This window comes from Meleagris gallopavo, chromosome 15 (assembly GCF_000146605.3).
Source record: "Meleagris gallopavo isolate NT-WF06-2002-E0010 breed Aviagen turkey brand Nicholas breeding stock chromosome 15, Turkey_5.1, whole genome shotgun sequence".
Taxonomy (NCBI): Eukaryota; Metazoa; Chordata; class Aves; order Galliformes; family Phasianidae; genus Meleagris; species Meleagris gallopavo.
Window position 1 is genome coordinate 11,248,090 of NC_015025.2, and position 19,074 is coordinate 11,267,163.

General features: G+C 46.1%; 1 long non-coding RNA gene across 3 annotated transcripts; it reads right to left on the minus strand.

The window, feature by feature from the left end:
* Positions 1-1,452: 1,452 nt before the first annotated feature.
* Positions 1,453-17,924, minus strand: LOC104913278. Of its 3 annotated transcripts, none has more exons than XR_004161420.1 (6): positions 17,690-17,924; positions 9,001-10,364; positions 6,068-8,651; positions 5,372-5,508; positions 4,760-4,850; positions 1,453-4,092 (listed from the first exon to the last, which is right to left on the minus strand). It is a non-coding gene; the product is annotated as an uncharacterized LOC104913278 (long non-coding RNA). The 3 variants fall into 3 exon arrangements; XR_004161421.1 differs by having other exon boundaries at positions 1,453-1,896; positions 3,428-4,092; positions 5,372-8,651; XR_004161419.1 differs by having other exon boundaries at positions 5,372-8,651.
* Positions 17,925-19,074: the final 1,150 nt, after the last annotated feature.

The window sequence follows — 19,074 nt, forward strand, 5'->3', positions numbered from 1 at the left end:
GCGCTCCTCCAGCCTCCCGCCGGCGCCTCGCTTCGTCCTCAGTCTTTTTCTTCTCCTCCCGAACCCTTTATTTCACCCCCAAACCACTTCCCCTAAGTCGGGTCCGTGATGCGCTCCGGCTGTCCCGTCTGATCCCAGCCCACAGGGAGCTGCCGGGTCTGTCCCACAAGGGTTCCCAGAAGCGCCTTTGTCCACCCGTGGCTGCTTCATGCCCAAAGCTCTCAGGGCCATGCTTGGTGAGAAGCGTCTTTTGTAGCCCAGCAGGAGCAGCGAGGCTGCCCCCAGTATGCTCCGCTAGACCAGGTTGGTTGTTTCCCCTCGGTTAAGCCCGGGGCTTAAAGTGCTTAAGTGCTGAAGCACTGAGCCACAAGCCAACCCGTTGCACCGTAGGGCTACAGACGCTGCGAGGTGCCAGCCCGTTGTGCTGATACACATGGTGCCCTGGGAGCCAGCACAGCCCTGCAGACAGCCCTGGCATTCCAGGCAGCGCAGCAGCTTGCATGGGAAATTTCCATCCCAGCTAAGAGCAGACAACAGTGTTCAGTGCTCATAACAGCGATGACAGCAGAGAAATCAGACCTGCACCAAAGCCATTACTGCTCCCACCCCACAGGTGCCCCATAGGAGAGGCAGTGCAGAAGTCCTAAAGGGCCTGAAACGTGAGTGGAGCACAAACCAGAGCTCCTTGTGCAACGTCAGCACAGGGAGGTGGTGGAGTCACGGTCCCTGGAGGTGTTCAAGAAATGGAGATGTGGCACTGAGGGCCACAGTTCAGCAGGCATAGCAAGGATGGGCCGACAGTGGAGCTAGATGATTTTGGAGGTCTTTTCCAACCTTAATGATGGGTCCAGAATCAGGGACTCATGTCACCTGGCACCCAATTTCCAGCCTGATGCACTGCAACATCCCAGCCGTGTTCCCGATGAACTCAATCTGGTTGGATCAACACCAAACTCTAAGGGTCTTTTCTTCCTAAGTCTTTCTGGAAGGCAGAAGGGGTCCTTTGTGGCCACTTGTCCTCGGGGACAGACTTCTGCAAAAGCCTTGAGGGGATCTGTAGGCTACAGGAAGGGCAGCAGCTCAGCAATGGACAGGAATTGAAATGTAGCCAGGGAGCAACCACTGAGCCAAACAGAAGAACACTTTAGCAATAATAAACACTTCTTATTTACAAAAATACTTTTCTCACTGCAGCAAATAAATCTGATTAGCATAAACAGCATTAATCTTCTGGGATAAAATACACAAAACCTTTCCCCAGTGTCAGGTTTCCTCTCCTCAGTGCTGCCTCCATCAAACAGATGGATCTCAAAGTCCTACCTGCAAGGGCTCATGTCTCCAGCCCCAAAGATGAGAAATAGAATTCATGTCTTACGGAGAAAAAAAGGTGAGATTTTAAACCCTGTTAGGTATTGCCTAACTCCGACCTTCCTCATGTTTTTATCTCCTGCTGCAGTTTTCCTTCTCCCTGCCCCTCACTCCCGGTTCCACTGCCTCCTGGTTCCTCTTCAGTGCATCCCCATTCATTACCCCGTGCCAGCAGGACTCTCTGTACTGACTGAGCCTTCAATTAGTTCCCGTGAATCGTTTTGAGAGTGGTCTGCCTGTTTCAAAGGACTATGCCAATGCAGAGGGCCATCAGACTGTGACAAACCTATTTGTGAATGGCCAGCGCTTTGCCTTGCACTTGCTTTAACCTCTGCTTTCAGACAGATGCTGAGTTTGAAATGAAATCCATGTGCAGCGAGCTCTGTGCACACTCATACAAATACTCTGAAATCAATCACGTGGAAAATTGCACTTACACAAACAGACACTGCTATGCATTTCAGGGTTACGGCTGGTCCGCTGACAGAAGGGATGGCAAGACGTGCCCCAAAGCCTCAGCAAAGAAACCTACAGCAATCACAAACATCTATTAGTTAAAGATCTGGCTGTGTAAACAAATCTTTAGGCTGAAATTACCGAATTGTTCAGAGCATAAATATTTTTTGCTTTGCTCCATCGCTGCACAGGAAGGCCAACAAACCGCCACCTTTCCACCTCCCCAGTAACAGCTTTAGCGGGACTGATGAGCAGAGTGGTGATGGGTTGATGGTTGCACTTGGTGATCTTAGTGGTCTTTTCCAACCTTAATGATTCTATGATCAACAGCATGGAATTTAAAGGCTGCAGTATTAAAGTTCTGCTTTCCTCATCGTAGTATAGGCGATAATTTCCACAATGAAAAGTTCTAGCTATATACGGTACAACCCACACCCCTGGGACAGACTGAATCTCCACTGAGTTTCACTGAGGGCTCAGCAGATGCTCCTTCACGCCAAGCTCTCTTTCACACATCAGTCTTGCAAAAAAATCCCGGTTAAAACCACATAATCCTCATTGTTTCCCTTTGTAGGCAGCTTCATCTGATGTGTCTGGAGTCTGCTGAAAAAGGAAGGAGACTAATCTTGCTTTCCTCACCACCCCTTGTGCTGCAGGAAGGAATTGGTGGGGTTTATCTTTTGGCTCGTCTCAAAGCTCTGTCCAAAAGGCACTGTGTGTGTGTGTGCAGTGCTATTGCTGCAGTAACACATGGATCAGCAATGCAGAGAGCTGCAAGCAGCACAGGCTGTCTTGGAAACCCCAGTACAGCCTGCAGCCTGCCTGGCCTCTGGGAGATGTGACATATGGTGGGAATTGAGAATTAAATAAAAATCGGAGTTGTGTTTGGTGATGGAGGAAGAATGTAGAAAACAAATAAATAGAAAATAGAGAATTATAGAAAGAAGAGAAAATGAAACATGCTTTGGCTGTCAAATTTAGGGCCAAGGACCATTGCCTTAGAGTACTAGAAATAGGATCATGGAATCATTAAGGTTGGAAAAGACCTCTCAGATCTCCCGGTCCCTCTATCACCAATACTGCCCATTAAACCATGTCCCTAAGTATGACACCTACATCTTTCTTGAACCCTTCCCAGGACAGTGAGTCCACTACCATTTTAGAGCCTGAGAGAAAGAAATCCCTCTGAATTTATCCCCATCACAAAGCTCTGCCAGTTCCTCAGTCTGCAGCATCCATACAGAGCATTTCCAGCCCCTCTGGGTACCCAGTGGCTCCCAGAGCTGCCATGCTCCATCCCAAACCCAACTCTGCATGAAGGAAACCAGGTGGAATGGCTGTTTGTTTGGGCTCTCCTTTCTCATTAAGCCCAAAGTTATTGCTGGATGCCTTGTTAGGTCTGCCCAAATTAATGAATGACTACCCGAAGGCATTTAGCAGAGCAGCAGCCCTATGCACTGCAAGGCACCCTGCTGCCCTGGCTCTGGGGAGCGTTGGCCAAAAAGGCAATTACACACCATACTCTGTTTCCTTTTAATGTGTCACTGAGATGGAAGAAATATGTGTTTCATCTTCTCTGGGATAAACAAAACAACTCTCTTACCTCATTGTGTAAGCTTGTAACTGTCTTCCCACATTAAATGCTTTGAGATAAATCTGTTTCAGAAGGTCTCTGCATTGCTCCGTTTCTCCCACGTACACCGATGGGCACAGACACAAAACAAACCCACCAAAACTACTGAACAGCACTGTGGGGCCGAGCTGATATCCCCTCATCTGTTTTCTATTTCCCCTTGCCCATGCTGCAGATATACGATACAGTAAAATTATAGGGCAGGAAGTCACAAGGAGCAGCAATCCAACTCTCAAGGAATAATTCAGCGTCACTTAGTCAGGTTGTCCATATAAGAAAAAGAAAAAGGAGATAGAAAACAGCTCCCACAAGGCACTTCTATAGCTCTCACATGTTCTCATTTTGTTCCTTATCCCGCAATTTATCATCTTGTTTTCAGCAAGCCAGCAATGAAGTAGAAAAACCCCAAGAAATCCTGGTCTGACGTATTGTTCTGGGGAGTATTCGTTTCCATGCATTGCTGCATAAGCCATGGAAAAGTCTGTGCCATCACTGGAGAGAAAACCACTTGAAGAGCAGTCTGCAGACCTTAAAATGGATAAAAGCGAGTTGTTTCTGGCCCACTTCGACTGATTTAAGGTCTGATAGACGCCCGATGTCAGCGCTGTAATCTGCTGGGCTTGGCTGTTGGCCACCTGGTAATGCAGGAAGAGAGCAAATGTTGGAGCATCCTGAGCCAAATTACAGCAGACTGATATTTTGGGATGCTAAGGTTTGAAATCTGAATTCATTTAGTTTATTATGTTATACTGAAATTTCCTTAAAAAAGGGGGGGGGGGGAACAGAGGGGATAGCAGTTAATTTCTGTTAAATACAGCAGGCAGATGAAATCAGTCTCTGCCAAGAAGATACTGCAATTACATTATGTCAGTAAACCATCTTGTAACGGGACACACATAGCCAGGAGGCTGCTCCTGTTATCCTATAGACTTTGGATGAAACTCAGCTCACTGAAACCATGACAGAGGTCTGACTTGAAGTCCAACCTCAGAACAGCCCTCCACAGCTCAGCACCATCATTTCTCCAGCAAGGTTGCAGGAGCTGTTTTCTCCACCTCTCCATCAGAACAACATCATGCATTCATGCACTCAATGCGACAAAGCAGTCACTGCCATCGTGTCTTGGTATGTTCCACATGGTATTAATGAAACACAAGAACAAGAAGACTGTAGAGCAAGAAAGTACAAGAACATTCCCCTCTGTATATTTTGCAATATACTATCCACATTTCTGAAGTAAACCCAAGGGTTTACACAAGCCCTGAGGGCTCTCACAGTTAGGAGCACACTAAAATTACTTACAGTGTTGGGAGAAGTGTTTCTCAGGGCAGAAGGCAGAGGTCGCAATGTCTCACTTGAATCACATCTTCAACAGCAGGAAAAGATGCTGCATCTAGGAGAAATAGAAAGAGTGTGAAACAAAAATAGCACAGGAGAGCTTGCACCAAGCCAGTCCTGGGATGGGGAGATGGATGATAGGAAGACAGCGTGTGGCCTTGGCAGGGGGGGTTGGAGATTCATGATCCTTGAGGTCCCTTCCAACCTGGCCATTCCATGATGACACAGACATCCCATTCCCCACTGACTGCTTTGGGTGGCTGCATGCCAAGCAGAGCTTCACCCACTAACATGGTTCTGGGGTTATTGCCACCTGCATACACGCACACACAGATAGACAGAAACACATGCACTCATAGGTAGGTATGGAGGGCTCCTCATCACTGCAAGGAATCACAGGGGACATATGGCTTCATTTAGTCACAGTGGTTTTGTAGTTACAGTTGAGTAGATAACATGACAAGGCTCATAATCATTTCTGAGAGGGAATGATTTAGTAATGCAGTCTACACAGCTTGTAAAGGCTCCTTGATAAATGGCCAGGAGAGCTGGAACAGTTTGGATCCATTTCCTTACCGCTGCTGAGAACGAATGTTGCAATGCGTTCGGAGGGCTGAATGGAAAATAATTGCCTCCGTTATGCAAGTTCAACGTACAGACGTGTTCCTGGATAAACCACTTCTACAACCAGCCAGGTCTATGTAGTTCCTTCTCTGTAGAATACGAAGAGTAGTGTTTTCCATTGGTTTCAGTCAGGCACTGGGGCAGACACACACTGCCGTATCTAGCAAGGCGTGCACACGTCTCCGATGCTCCATGTGCACTTGGGTTTGTGGCTTTTTACACGAGACACAGGAGTGGGAATAGGTCTGGCAGGGGATGTCTGAGCATGCACCAGGAGCTGGGCATAGTCATAGCTGGGTGAAAGTGGAGACAGATTTTTATGGGATAGACAGCACGTTGTGAAGCAAGATGGCTTGGGCCAAATCCAGCCCCTCTTGCTCAGGCAAAGTGACCTCTTGATTTTAGTGGTGCAAGGTAAACAGAACCTGAGCTTCTGGCACCGACGGGAGGAGTCACAGAAGTTATTTCTTCGTGTGATACAATAGGACTTTGTATTAGATTAGCCCCAAGTGCCTGGAAATCTGGAATTCAAATGAAGCAAAACCTCAGTTCAACTAAAGAGCTGCTTAAAACCAAAGCTGTTTCCACCACTGCTCCTACAAAGCGGCATTGCCAGCTACCAAGAACATGAATAAGTGATGCTCTAACCTGGGAGGATGCCAGCAGGATTAGTCTGGCAGTTGCAGCACAACCAAGACAGACACATTTCTTCATTATTAGTTTTTAATTCTTCTACGTCTGCTTTTCACAACGCTTTGGCACCATCTGCACTCATCACTCTGACTCTCAAGCTGGCAAGCGGACACGTTTGCTTTGTCCTTTCAATACAAGGGAGGGATGATGGGTTAATTGACACAAGGAGGAGCACAGGGAGCTGCTGCAGAGCCCCATCGCAGCAGGAAGCAGAGCTCCCTCCTCCAGCTGCTGTGGGAGAGACGTTTCGTCCATGAGCAGGAACAAATATTTATCAGACAGCCTTTCCAGTCATATGGTCCTAATCCTCGCAGCAATGTGAAACTCCCAGGATGAGGTCATGGTTGTTTAATTGCAAATCCCAAACTGTACTTTTTTTTCTTTTTTCTTTTTCCTAGAGGCCAGGTAGGTAGGAGAGCTGAGAGCAAAGCAAAGGATTCAGGGGATGTGATTATATGCAAACACACACCCAAGAACACGAAGCACAAAGTCTTGCTCCGGGGAGCAGCAAGCTGCCGGGATGCAAGACAGACATTTCCAGCACCCACTGTTGCTCTAGATTTTCAAGACTTGTCTAAAATTCCAATTGTCAAACTCCCTGAAAGCTCTTTTAAACAAACAAACATTCTCCAAAGTGAAAAATGAAATAAAATAAAATTGTTTAACGGTCATCCAAGATCCTCCCAGCATATTATTGCTGGGAATACTTTCACAGAGGGTTGTGTCTTTGGTCAGCTCATTAGCCTTACTCTGGACCTCAGTGATTTACACTTTAAAATAAGAATCAGGGAATTCCTCAGCCATTCTCCTCCAGGGACTTCTTGGAGCAGGAAATTCCCAAATTAGGAATCGTATCTGAATCCTACCGAGGTCTGAGCCAACAGGCTGACTTCTGACTCCCGGACAGACTCTTATTATTTTAGCCCAGAGGGCACTAAAAGAAAACATCTCAAAAACATGAGCCACACAATGACATATTCCAAAAGCAAGTTAAACACACAGACCAGTTATTCTGCTTCGGTCTCGTCCTTATGTAAAGGAGGCATGTCGTGCACTGGATAACACACCAAATCTCATGGGATTATAAAACGTGGCTCACAGCGTACATGCTGTACAGCAGCATGGTGCCTAGGAAGGTCACCTCCAACAGGACCAAACCAAGGGCACGAGCACAACATGTCTCAGCCACAAATGCTGCACGGTCAGTTGGAAGGCTTCCCAGACCCCAGGCAGGGAGAAAACTCTGCCAGGATAACCTGACAGCCAAGTCACCGTGCAGGTTGGAAAGTCAGGTCACGTTTCTACAGAACCAGCCTGTTCCTCTGCAGCTTTCTGTAAGACTGAGCAGCCTCTGAGCACCATGCAGCCAGCAGCATGATGGCCTGCAGCCAAGCACCTCCTGAGGATCTTCAGTTTTCTTTTCTCCTTTTACCTCATCCCCTTTGAATCCATCAGGCAGCGGTGGCACAGGAATCAGACCTTTCTGCTAAATCCCTTCCAGATGTCCAGAGCTGCAAACACGTCCGTCATTGACAAGAGCCTAATGATGAGTTGCTCCCTGATCGTCAGTGATGGCTACTGTTTCCTGGCAAAAAGTTTGGTTCTTGTCCTCTAAACCTGTTGCAATGCTCACAGCATTAAATTTCACACCATTCTTCAAATGCATTTTGATCAGTGCATGACTGGTGTGCTGGATCTGCCCTATATCCCTAGCTGCTCAAAAGCTCAGGAGCTATTTCTCCAGGCTCAGTCAGCCTCAGACAAATCAACACCATTCATAGTGGAGATTCCTGATGTTTGTCTTTCGCCTTCCTTTCCTTTTAATTAGTGGACAGAACTTGAAAAGTGCCATGGGCCAGGAAAGGCTTTCTTCCATGGAAAGCATCAGGGATGGGTAGGAAGGACAGACTGATGCAGCATGGCTCACCTCGCTCCCAACCACGCCACAAGGAAATGATATCCAGCAGCTCGCTCACCTTGGCACAGGGGCTGCAGTGAGATGCCAAGCCAAAACTTGGGCTGAAGGCTCTGAGAACTACTCTTTTCACATAGGTGCTTATTAACATAACCCCATTTGGGGAGATTTCTTCCTTTATCCTTTGAATTACAAAAACCATTTCAGAACTTGATTCCCATGAAGCTTGGGCATCGTGTCAGCTTTAAGAAGCTGAAAATAGTGATGGGTTCTTTACAGTGAGCAAAAAAACCACTACTCACAGTCTGTCATTTGGAATTACAAATGTAAAGTCTGCTTTTTTGACATAATCCTCTTGATTTAAGCTTGTGGTTTCTGCACACAGTTTCCATTAACGTTAGTGTAAGTCATCTGGCAGGATGAAAGATTCAGGCTCAATTCATGGAGCTTTATCCCTTGTCCCTGGATTTGGGGCTCACCTGGGCAGGATCCAAGCCTGGGCTGCAGCCTCTGCAGTGGGGGTGAGGTGCACATTCCAGGCACCCAAAGCACCAGGGAAGGTTTGCAAACACCTCTGGAAGCAGTGCTTTTGAGTGCAGGCTGGGAACAAGCACCAAGGATCTGCTAAATAAGCACAAAGACAGATGTTGCTCACTCCTTGCACTGCAGGAGCTGTGGGCTGATGTTCTGCCTGGTGCCAGGCCAGCTTCAGCCCAGCTCCCACAGCAACGCACCGCAAATGGGGGAAGTGGAAAACAGAGCAACTCAGCAAAATCCCAGGCCGGGAGGTTTGGTTGCAAAAACACAAACGTGCTGTAAAAACATAGAGCCATCTCATCAAAGTCACTGTTGCTTCATTTTAAGTCAAACCCATCGGTTTTGCAGATGGTTCCCATCACAGTCAGCCCAATGGCGACGCCACCAGCAGTGAACCAGCCCCACCAGGATATGGAAATGCCCAACTGGTACTCACCAATCCCTACGCATCAATAGTGGTTGGATGCCTGGCCCAAACACTGCCTTAGGCCCCCGTGTGTCTTCACAGAGAGTTTCTCACGTTTTTAGAGCAGAATTGCACTTTCCCATTTGGCTTGCCCACTGGGAAAAGTCTGGCACCAATCTTAGTCCCTGGTGGTATTGCCTCATGTTCTGCGTGGTCTGTAAAAACCAGAAAACGAGGAAGAAAATGTCCTAGACATTAAATAAAAAGCATGTGGTGGGGGAGCAGAGTCAAAAGTGTACGAAGCAATGAGTGGATGAGCTAAGGCAGGTGAAATCCAGTCCATAAGATGCTCATCAAGAAAATTTCCTGCTAAGTCTTAGCTCAGACCTCTCTTTATCCAGAAAAACATTTTCCTTCCTTCCAAGGGCTATCACATTTTTCAGAATAAAAAGCAAATCAAGTGCCTGATGTGGGGAATTTGAGCTACTGTTTGAAACCCTGTAAGCTCTTAAATAATTAGAGACATTCACTGGTATTACATTAAGATAAATGAATCCATGTAGTCCAAATGTAATCTGCACTTGGTCCCGGGTTAACTGTAGGAACAAAGAAACATTGTACAGAAATCTCTCCGTGATCTTTTCATATTAGAAAAATGATGCAGTTGGTTTTGAAGATCAATAGAGTTTGTTGTTGTTTTATTATTATTATTATTCATGTACACCGTGAAGAAATTTGGACAACATATAGCTTGTGACATGCAGGAAATAAATTTGCTGCTACTGTAGTAATAATTAGAATTTCTATTCCATTCAGAACAGTGCTTGTGTATTATTCTTTCACATACACACACATACATACATGTTTGCAACGCGTTGCCATAAATCACATGCAAACACTGAGCAGCTGCTCTATGGCAGCTGGGATTAGCGTGCCGTGGTTGTGCGACACACAGCATGCCTTGCTGATAGAGTAATGGGGCTCCTCGAGAAGGATGGCTATACACGGGGTGAACCTAGCTGTGCTCTGTGTTTTAAGATGAGAGGTGACTTGCCTTGCTAGTCTGCTCTCAGATGAGTCACGCTGCATGCAGTTTTGTTGGAAGAATACTTTCCAGCTCATTTGTCACTGTCTGCACTCCCAGAGCCCAGGTTCTCCAGCCACGTCCCTGGTGGGTGCATAGGGTCCAGCACAGGGACTCGGGTGGCAGCTGACCCTGCACGTCCACGCTGTGGGATTTGTGTATCTGCCTCCCAAAAAGGGAGCCCAAGGGGAGAGCGAGGCAACCCTTCCTCAGTATAAACTGCTTCCCTTGCACTTGGTTGGCTGCCCATATTGCTGAGGACGGAGCCGTGGCTGCTGCAGATCAGCACTGCGTTGCAATTGGCCTTTCTCTGCAAATGAAGAGCAACAGACAGTACATACGTAAACATATTGCAATTGAGAAGAAACTAAGGCTAAGTACAGTAAATTCTTCAGCTATTCAGCCCTACTGGATAAAACACAGAAACAGATGCATCTCCACACAGCAAATAGCATACCTGGGGGACTCCCAGTGCAACGCAGCCTGAAGCCTCTTGCTGACAAGTTCCTCTCCAGCACAAGCGTTAGAAAAACTCCAGGAGGAAAGGGAGAGCTGGCACAGGCCTGCCTCCAAAGCAGGTGAACCTGGGGCTGCCAAGAGCACATTTTTGCACAAAGAGAGAGGAGAGGGTAGTAGAGGTGACAGAGGAAAGCCCACTTGGCAATGCGCACGGCTTTGTGAAAAATGTCCGTCTCAGCAAGGCGAGGTGGGACCACAAACAAAATGAGGGAGACATGGCAACATCCCTGCAAATATTTTCCACATGTCAGAGCAGACAGCTAGCAATGAATGAAAAAGTACAAGTTTCACATATGTACGTGTTTGGAGGTTTTCTGTTTGCTTGTTTTTAAAGTGAAAAATAGCACCACTTTCTACGTTGCCCTTGCCAAGGGGTAGCTCTAATTCATTCCTTTCGCCATTCCTGTTGAATTTTCCTCTCTACAATTTGCTAAACAGCCACATTTCCATGGTTACCACAGTTCACTACTGACAGTCCTCAAACATACCGCACATACTTGCAGGGGAGCCACGAATGCTGACACGATGCCGAGCCGGTCACGCTCACCCAACTGCCCCAATGCTTGTGGCCACGGCAGGACGGTGGCAGAGCTGGAACCTCCTCCTTGCTTTGGGCACAGATACCACACTGCCATCTCACACGGACTGAAACACTTGGCACTGGCCATAGGACTGCACCGTGGGAGCTCCTGGCTGCCTGCCCTGCAACATCCAGCAGCATCTCTTGCTAAGGAATCAGTGATGGTTGAGCGGCCAACTCCCAACCTCCAGCCCTTCCCCTGGTTTTGGCACACGTACAGAGCCAAGAACACACATGGATGGGTGATTTTGTAGGCTGAAGTTGCTGTGTTATATTCAGATTATTATTATTATTAAACAAGCAATTACTAATTTCCACCAAGAGATTATGTATTTTCCTCCTTTTGATGTCTAATGATTTAATTTCAATCTAGAGGTTGTATAATTCCCTGCTTTTGAAGTCTAATGAGTAAATTGCACAGAAACCTCTGCAAAGCACAGAACACGTTAATAAATGTATAGTCCCTTTGTCCACGACTTCCAACTTTAAATCAAATGCACAACACCCAGATGTTTTTCACATTACTGCATTTCAAGGTTTTACTGGAAGTGATCTCATCATACATACTTAATGTAGGTATCCAACTGTGCATGTTATTCGTATCACGAATGAGACCTTGCAGCTTTAGGACACTGTGTGGCAAACCCGAGTATTGTTTAAAGTGGATAAAGTTGAAGCTAAGCTTGCCACTGGGATATGAAGGAGAGCGAATTGGATGCAATACACTGATTTTGATGAGTGTCAGAAGCGAGGAAATTATATCGCTCAAACATTTGAGCTTATTGTTAGGAAACACTGAGCCACTGTTTCTGGGAAAGATATTGAATTTAGCCAATCTAGTAAATCAAAGACTTCTCTGTTTTTCTTTGAAGTAGGCAATTAACTGCAAATGCAAAAGATTGAGACCAGAGCAGAGGCAAGCAAAGCTGAAGCTAGAAGTATGTTTTTCAAAGAAAATTAAAAGAAAATAAAAGCTTGCTTGCAAGGAGGGTGGAATTGTATTTCAGTAGGAAAACACTGCTTCACCACTTTTGAAGAAAATGTATACAGTTATGCTAGGATTTGAACTTTCTGTTAGGAAGTGTGGCGAGACAGCAGAGCAAGGCTTCCTTCCCAGAGGGATGCAGCTCAGGCTGCACACCGCAGCTTCAGTTCCTTTGGTCATCAGGGGAACACCCACTGCGGATTCCGACCACCAAATACTAATTATTCACCTACTAATTACCAACAAGGAGCATGCTGAAAGTTATTCATGCCTTGCTAAGGGCAAGCTTCCACCACTGGTTCAGTGCAGAAGAGCCCATCTTCTCATCTGCCACAGCAGCCCTCCTCCTGAGCAAGATGTTGAATTGGCTCAAGAATACAAGAAATCTCTCAGGGGGGGATTCTCAGGGGCTGTCATACTCTTCTTGGTTCCTTCCTCTGCTGGAAAACCCACAGGAGCTCAGAACATGCAGAGGCATTTACTGACCATGGGAGGCAAGGAAGGAGGATAAGCAGCGTTTGCTTTGAGAAATGGGTGGAATCGTCTTTCCCTTCACACCAATTCACCCCAGCCTGCTCTGAAGCCATCCTCCTACAGAGACCACATTCCTGTGCTGTTCTGCCACAGCTTTCTGGAGTATCTGAGGATTCCCAAGGAGGAGCAGCCAGCAGAAGGGACACCACAGGCCCTTCCCACGGGGCCAGCTGGGACTCACGCTACAAGCGGTGGTGAAGCAAGACTTTGGTTTCCTGTTTCAGAGATGAGCGTTGTTCACCTCATTTCCCAGCCTCTTCACACAGAAGGAAAAGAGGAAGTTGGAATGAGTCAGTTTTACATTCTGCTATGAAAGGAGTGCCGTAGAGCTGCAAATTTGTGCCTCTTGCAGCCAGGTCTGAGCAGGGTGGGTGGGAGCTGCACAAGCCTCAGTGCAAGACCAAGGATTGCATCGGCACATAGGAACAAATGAAGAGCTTTCCTCTTTTTAGATAAACTGAGTTTTCAAACAGATTTGTATGCCCTTTAGTGACATCTAGAGATGGCTCAAAATACACGGGTAAAATCACACAGCCACAAGAAGAGCAAATTGTCCCACGCTGTACTTAGACCAGAGCTGAGGCCCTTGGCCTGGCCTTGGATGTTGGTGGAAGCACTAGGTCTGAATATGGGCTCTCAGTGAAGTTCCTATAGCAAACAGATCACTTTTTGGCACTAATTAGGTTAATACCCAACAGCAGCCGAGGCAGTAAGGAGTGCTCTGTCCCATACAGATGGCACAGCTGAGGACTTGGCTCTCTTCCTTTGTAAGAAAAATAAGTTTGGCACAGTGCTTTCACCCCTCTCAGCAACACCCTTCAATAATCTTCGTAAACAGCAAGGAGAGTTTGCAAATATTTTTCACAGGGAGCACAATTTAATTTAGATCTGTAGCTCATTATGAAGAGAAGATAGAGGCTGCATCCAATTAGGCTGCACTCAGTTCGTGTTCCAGGTCTTAAAAAGACCATGAAATCCCCATTCCCATCTGAGATGTACTGTTTGCAAGTTGAATATTTGCAGAGGAGGTTTTGCAAGCCATCAGATGACTTTTGCAGTCCTCATTATTCCCATGTCAATTGCTGTCAATCATAACCAGCACTGTAAAATAAATAAATCCTGCACCACTGTAAAGGGGGTCAGGAACCCGCTGGAGCTCTGGCATTTGCATCGCACTGCTCACCAGTGATTGAGCTCAGCACAAAGCCCACTGCTATGAGAGTAACACGGCCCTGAACTGCTCAGCCTCCAGCATCAGCCCTGGGTTTGTGGTCCCATGGAAATCTCCTCTGCTGTTAATTAAGGAGAGCGCAGTGCTTGGTGAGCAGGACTGCCAGCATACATAGTGCTGTTGTTGCACAAGCAATAACACCTGTTGGTTTGGGTTTCTTTTTTCTTTTGCTCAATCAGCAACTGGGTTTGAAAAATTATTAATAATAATAAATAAAGATTAAAAGTGAGTTTGCTGGTTAAAGCAACTGCTTGATCCCTGCCAACTCTCCAGCAGGATATCTGCACCATAATTCACTCCTTTGCTACCTGTGATACTGAGAGCTCACCACGCAGGGAAAGCAATGCCCTGCCCTTGTTACAAACGCTGTGCAGATGCTGAGAACAAACCTCCTGTCCTCTGCTTGCCCTGCTGTCTACTCATAGACATTCCATTCAAAGAGTTCCCAGGACGAACTATAACCCCGTTACAATTTTCTCTGAAAGTAACTAGAGATGTGGGCATTAAATAATTCTAGTTTTCAGACAGCAGAAAGCCCCTACCCTCCTTTTGTTCTTTTAAAATAGAGGGAAGCAAGGGCTGAGTTTGTCCCTGGGATCAGCTGTGCGGACTCGAGAAGCGGCTGCACCCTCTGCTGGGAGCTCTGAGCGCAGTCGTGCAGGCAGAGCACACGATCTCCCTGCATGATGCTGTCCAATCTAATAGGTTTTTTTTTCCTAAAGCACCCACACCAGCCACCCGAAACACAAAGGCTTTGGGACCAGAGGTTTTCCAGAGCCACAGCTCTCCCCTTTTTCATGTTATCGCTGCTAAACCAAAGCCATGTGTCCAAGCAGAGGCTTGGAAACAATCAGGATTTTCTTATCAGAGCTGCAGGATAACGCAGGCAGCCTGTGGACACTTGATTGTTCCCTAAAAGAAAAGGGAAAAAAAGAGAGAGACTTCCCTAGCCATCACTGCATCAAAGCAACAGAACCTGGGGAGGATTTAATTAACCCTCACCAGCCAACAGAAGGAAATAGCACAGCACAACAGGCTGCTTTCCAAGAGAAGCCATACAGGAAAGCTATCAGCAGCCCCAGTGATAAGATACAGGGCAGGGAATGAGCACGAATTTAACGGTGCAAGAGGGATTTATTGCAGATCCTCTGTTAAAGGCACAACACCATTATCATACCCAAAGTACACCTTCAGCTGTGAGTGGCTGATAATGCTGGTAGCATTTACAGCATTGCAAAGCAGCAGCGTCACCCCCAGGTACACCAAGAGGACATGGATGTGCTCAGGGTGCAGCACAAATCCTCAGCTCTGAGGCAGCCAAAATGGAAGAACTGCTGCTGGATGCACATTGCTAGCATTTAAATGGAATGTTCCTCCTAGTTAAAGCAAGAATTAATTTGGGTGACCTCAGCAGCCAGCTCTGGCCACAGCATTTGTGTCTCCTTGCTCAGAGGACCATGGTCTCCTGTTGAGGCTCATCCATGTAACCACATCACTGGTGTTACAACAGGTTAATGCCTCACTGTGAATGCCAAGAGGTTTGTGCTAAAACCAGCGATTAGAGCCTCTGCACCAACACTGCCTGTGGAAGCAGCTCCTTCACTGCTCATCTCTGCTCATGCAAAAGCACTTGCAATGAAAATATGTCTATAAGCATGAAGGAGAGAGGCTTCCACCTGAACACATTTGAGAGAATGGCTGTTTTTTCCTAATCACAATCGTGGCAGCAAGGAAGGATTAGTTGATGTAGAGTCAGCAACTTTATCCACCAATACTAAAAATACCCTTGAATGGGCAGTGGAAATGAGATAGCTGAAACACTCTGCTGTACTTTAGGCTAGACAGTGGATGGTAATGGCATGATTTCTGCCCCAAGCCCTGCCAAGGGGCCCTTTCCACATGGCCCTCATTTCTGCAGTGGCAGAGCTCTACCAGCCCCAGCATTGCTTCGCCAGGTCTGAAGGGATTCTTGTCCTTTCTACCTCGTTTGTATTATAACTTTGTCCCATGAGGCTGCAGACAGAGGTGGGACCCCCTAACTCTGAAAATCCCATATATCTAAGCTGTGCCCTTTTCCTTGTCAGAGCATCAAAGGACTTTTGGATGGTTCAGCAAGAAGTTAGTCCTCCTCATGAAATCAGACGTGAGCAGCAGAAAGGTTTTCCTTTATGTTCATTTATAATCCCTGCTAAAACCCAACTCAGGCTTTACTAGCATATTAAGAGAGGCACAATAAATTCGAGGTGTTGGCTTCAGTGGGAGCTGCACACAGCACAGGGCATCCTCAACTCACGCTGGGCAAAGAAAGGCCGTGCACTCACAGCACTGATACAGATGTTCAATGCCATGAGGCAGTGAGCCTGGTGGCTGGTTAGCTAGCACAGCCCTATGGTTTCCCAGTGATACTACAACAAAACTGTTCAAAGCTCACTTCAAAAACCTCTCTTATCTCAGCCTATTCAAGTGATCAGAAGCCTGATTATAGATTAAAAGCAATTTGTTTTCTTTTGTGCCAGACTGATTTTCACCATGAAAGCCCACACCAATTACACGAGTAAATAATTCTACAGTTAATTTTTAAGTTATAATTTCAATGTTAACGATGAGAACAAAGTGTATTTCCTTTAATGGCATGGTGCACAAAACTCAGCTGGGAGACAAAGGCCCAGCAGTGATTTTTTTCCCAAAATGTTTTTCAAAATAAATCTGGGAAGAGAACTGCAAACCTACAATTACCATCCCACAGCATAACCAAGAAATAAGACATGTGGTTCTTGCTTATCCAGTTCTCTGGGAACAAACCCCCAAAGTGGAAGGGCTTTGTGGACCAAATGATTCAGGACACTAGAAGCTGGAGCATGTGTAGAGGAGATGATGTGGCAAACCAGCCCTCTTATTGATGCTCCTACTCATGGGATTTGCTGTGATTTCCCACTAGTATCTCAGTTTTCTAGCTTTTTCTTCCAAAAAATGTAATAAAAAAAAATGTAAACCTTATATCATTTGTTAGATGGTTGTACCACTAACTATACCTGACTTCTATCTATAAAATGAAGCTTGACATGCCTCACTTACCATCTGTTCCTTCTGCTTGCAAGATGAGGAATATTTCTGAGCTGCTTCTGTACACATATGCCAGACCCCAACCTGGCAGGGCCAAGCACCCAGTGGAAGGCCCAGGTTTGTTTTCAATCTCTGAGTCTCAGATGTCTCTTTAGACACCCACAGAAGAATGAGCTTGAGCAGACAGTTGGCATCGTTTAAAAACTGATCATACTGCAGAGCACATAGTAAAGTAGTTCTCTTATCACACCTATAATGAGCTCTAACCATCTTAAAAGCAATTTAAAAGCTGTATGGGTTATAACACTGAGCAGTTATAAGCAGAGATACTTCTAAAACATGGGTTTTGTATGAGCAGAAAAGGTTGATTTGTAACCCAGTTAAACCTTAGTTTAATTAGTCCAGAAGTGCTGGAACACTGTCCTGAAAGCCATGCAGAACTGCCCCCAAAGAAGGAAAGGAACCAAAACATCATCACCACCAGCACAAATACCACTCCTAGCTCCTTCATGAAGCTTATCTGAAGGGGAAAAGTAGGTAAGAATGACATTTCTCTCCTTTCAAACCAAAGCAGCCATAATATTGTGCTCACAAGTAAAGCGTGAAATGGTTCAGACTGAAGTTGGAAGCACATAGGAAGGCACTAATGAACAATTCCAGTAACTCAGCTCTGTCCTTCTCCAAAGTCTGCGGCTGTGAGCATCGTCAGCCCTGAGCACCCACCTTCGAGCCCGATCCTGTCACACAGGAGGAAGTGGTGCAAGTGCAGCTCCGTGGTTGTTCCATATCCTTCTGTTGGTGTGTGCTAAGGGCCCGGCTGGGCTCTTTCACAACCTCACCTCCCAACTGTTGGATTAACGCCTCTGTTGCCCAACGCAGCATCGTTTCACAGCCCCGTTGCCCAACAGGCCAGGCCTGCAGCTCCCTGGAAAAGACAGGGAATGCACTGAGAAGCCTGAGCCACCATAACATTAGATTGAAAACTGGTTTTGTTTTTTTTTCTTTTTTTAAGGATACTCTATAAGAACTGCATTATATATGTTATTGTAGCAAATGGCATCTTGACATGGTTTGGAAAGAACACAGAAAGATACAATATAGTTCGAATCTCTTATAAAGAAAAATTTAATACACAACTACGAGCAATGTGAAGTAAATTCTGTAACACAAATGAGATGGGGAAAAATGCAGAGATGGGGCCTTGGGGCAGCACCTGGCATTGCACCACCTCCTGAAGGGAAGTTCTGGGCTCTGCTGTCTTCTAACAGTTGTCTGGGGATTGAAAATAGTTGACAGACAGCAGCCATGGAAGTTTGTTGGCATGCACAAATATTGCTATGCAGACAGGTGCAGAGCTCTAACGAGTTCTGGAAGTTCCAAGTAATTTAACCAAGATATGCAATCTAAAATCCAACAAACATAGATGATAATCTGAGGTGTGCTGAAGTCCAAGAGGGAGCGAGGGACCTGGGTCATGGAAAAGCATGAGCTCGCTTGTGAGTCTCAGGTCATTTCTTGCTGGGAGGGCGCAGCTCTCCATCTGAGCATTTCAGTAGCTGGAGAAATGAAGGTGAGTAAGCCTGGAAAGATCCAAACAACATATTTATAGAAATACTTGTTTAGTGACTACAAGTGTGAAAAACAGCATTTCCTTCTGGCAGGACAGAGGAGAAAGCAGTAGGGATAAAATCACTGAAGTTGCTTGTAACAATGCCAGGGAAGAGCAAAATATTCCAAGGGGCTAATACTGGCCGTAAAAAAGCTCAGAAGCACAAGGCAGGAATTTGTCTCCAGCTGCTTGTTGCAGCTATTTTTTTGGGAAAACACAACATGCAGATGCTCTTTGTCAGCTAGAAGTGCTCAGTAACATCTGTTTCTCCTCTGAACAAAACATGCAGGCCTTCCAGAGGTCACTGCCTCTTGGAGTACTCGATAGCTTATGGGAAAGCTCCATGACTGCCCTTCTATAAGAGATATGGAAAAGCTGAATGGAAGGACAATTAAAAGACATTAATCAGCTTGCCTAACATTTCAATAGCTGAAGTCAAGCAGATGCTAAATGAACCATTAGAAAACTAACTTTTTTTTTTTTTTTAAATCCATGTCAG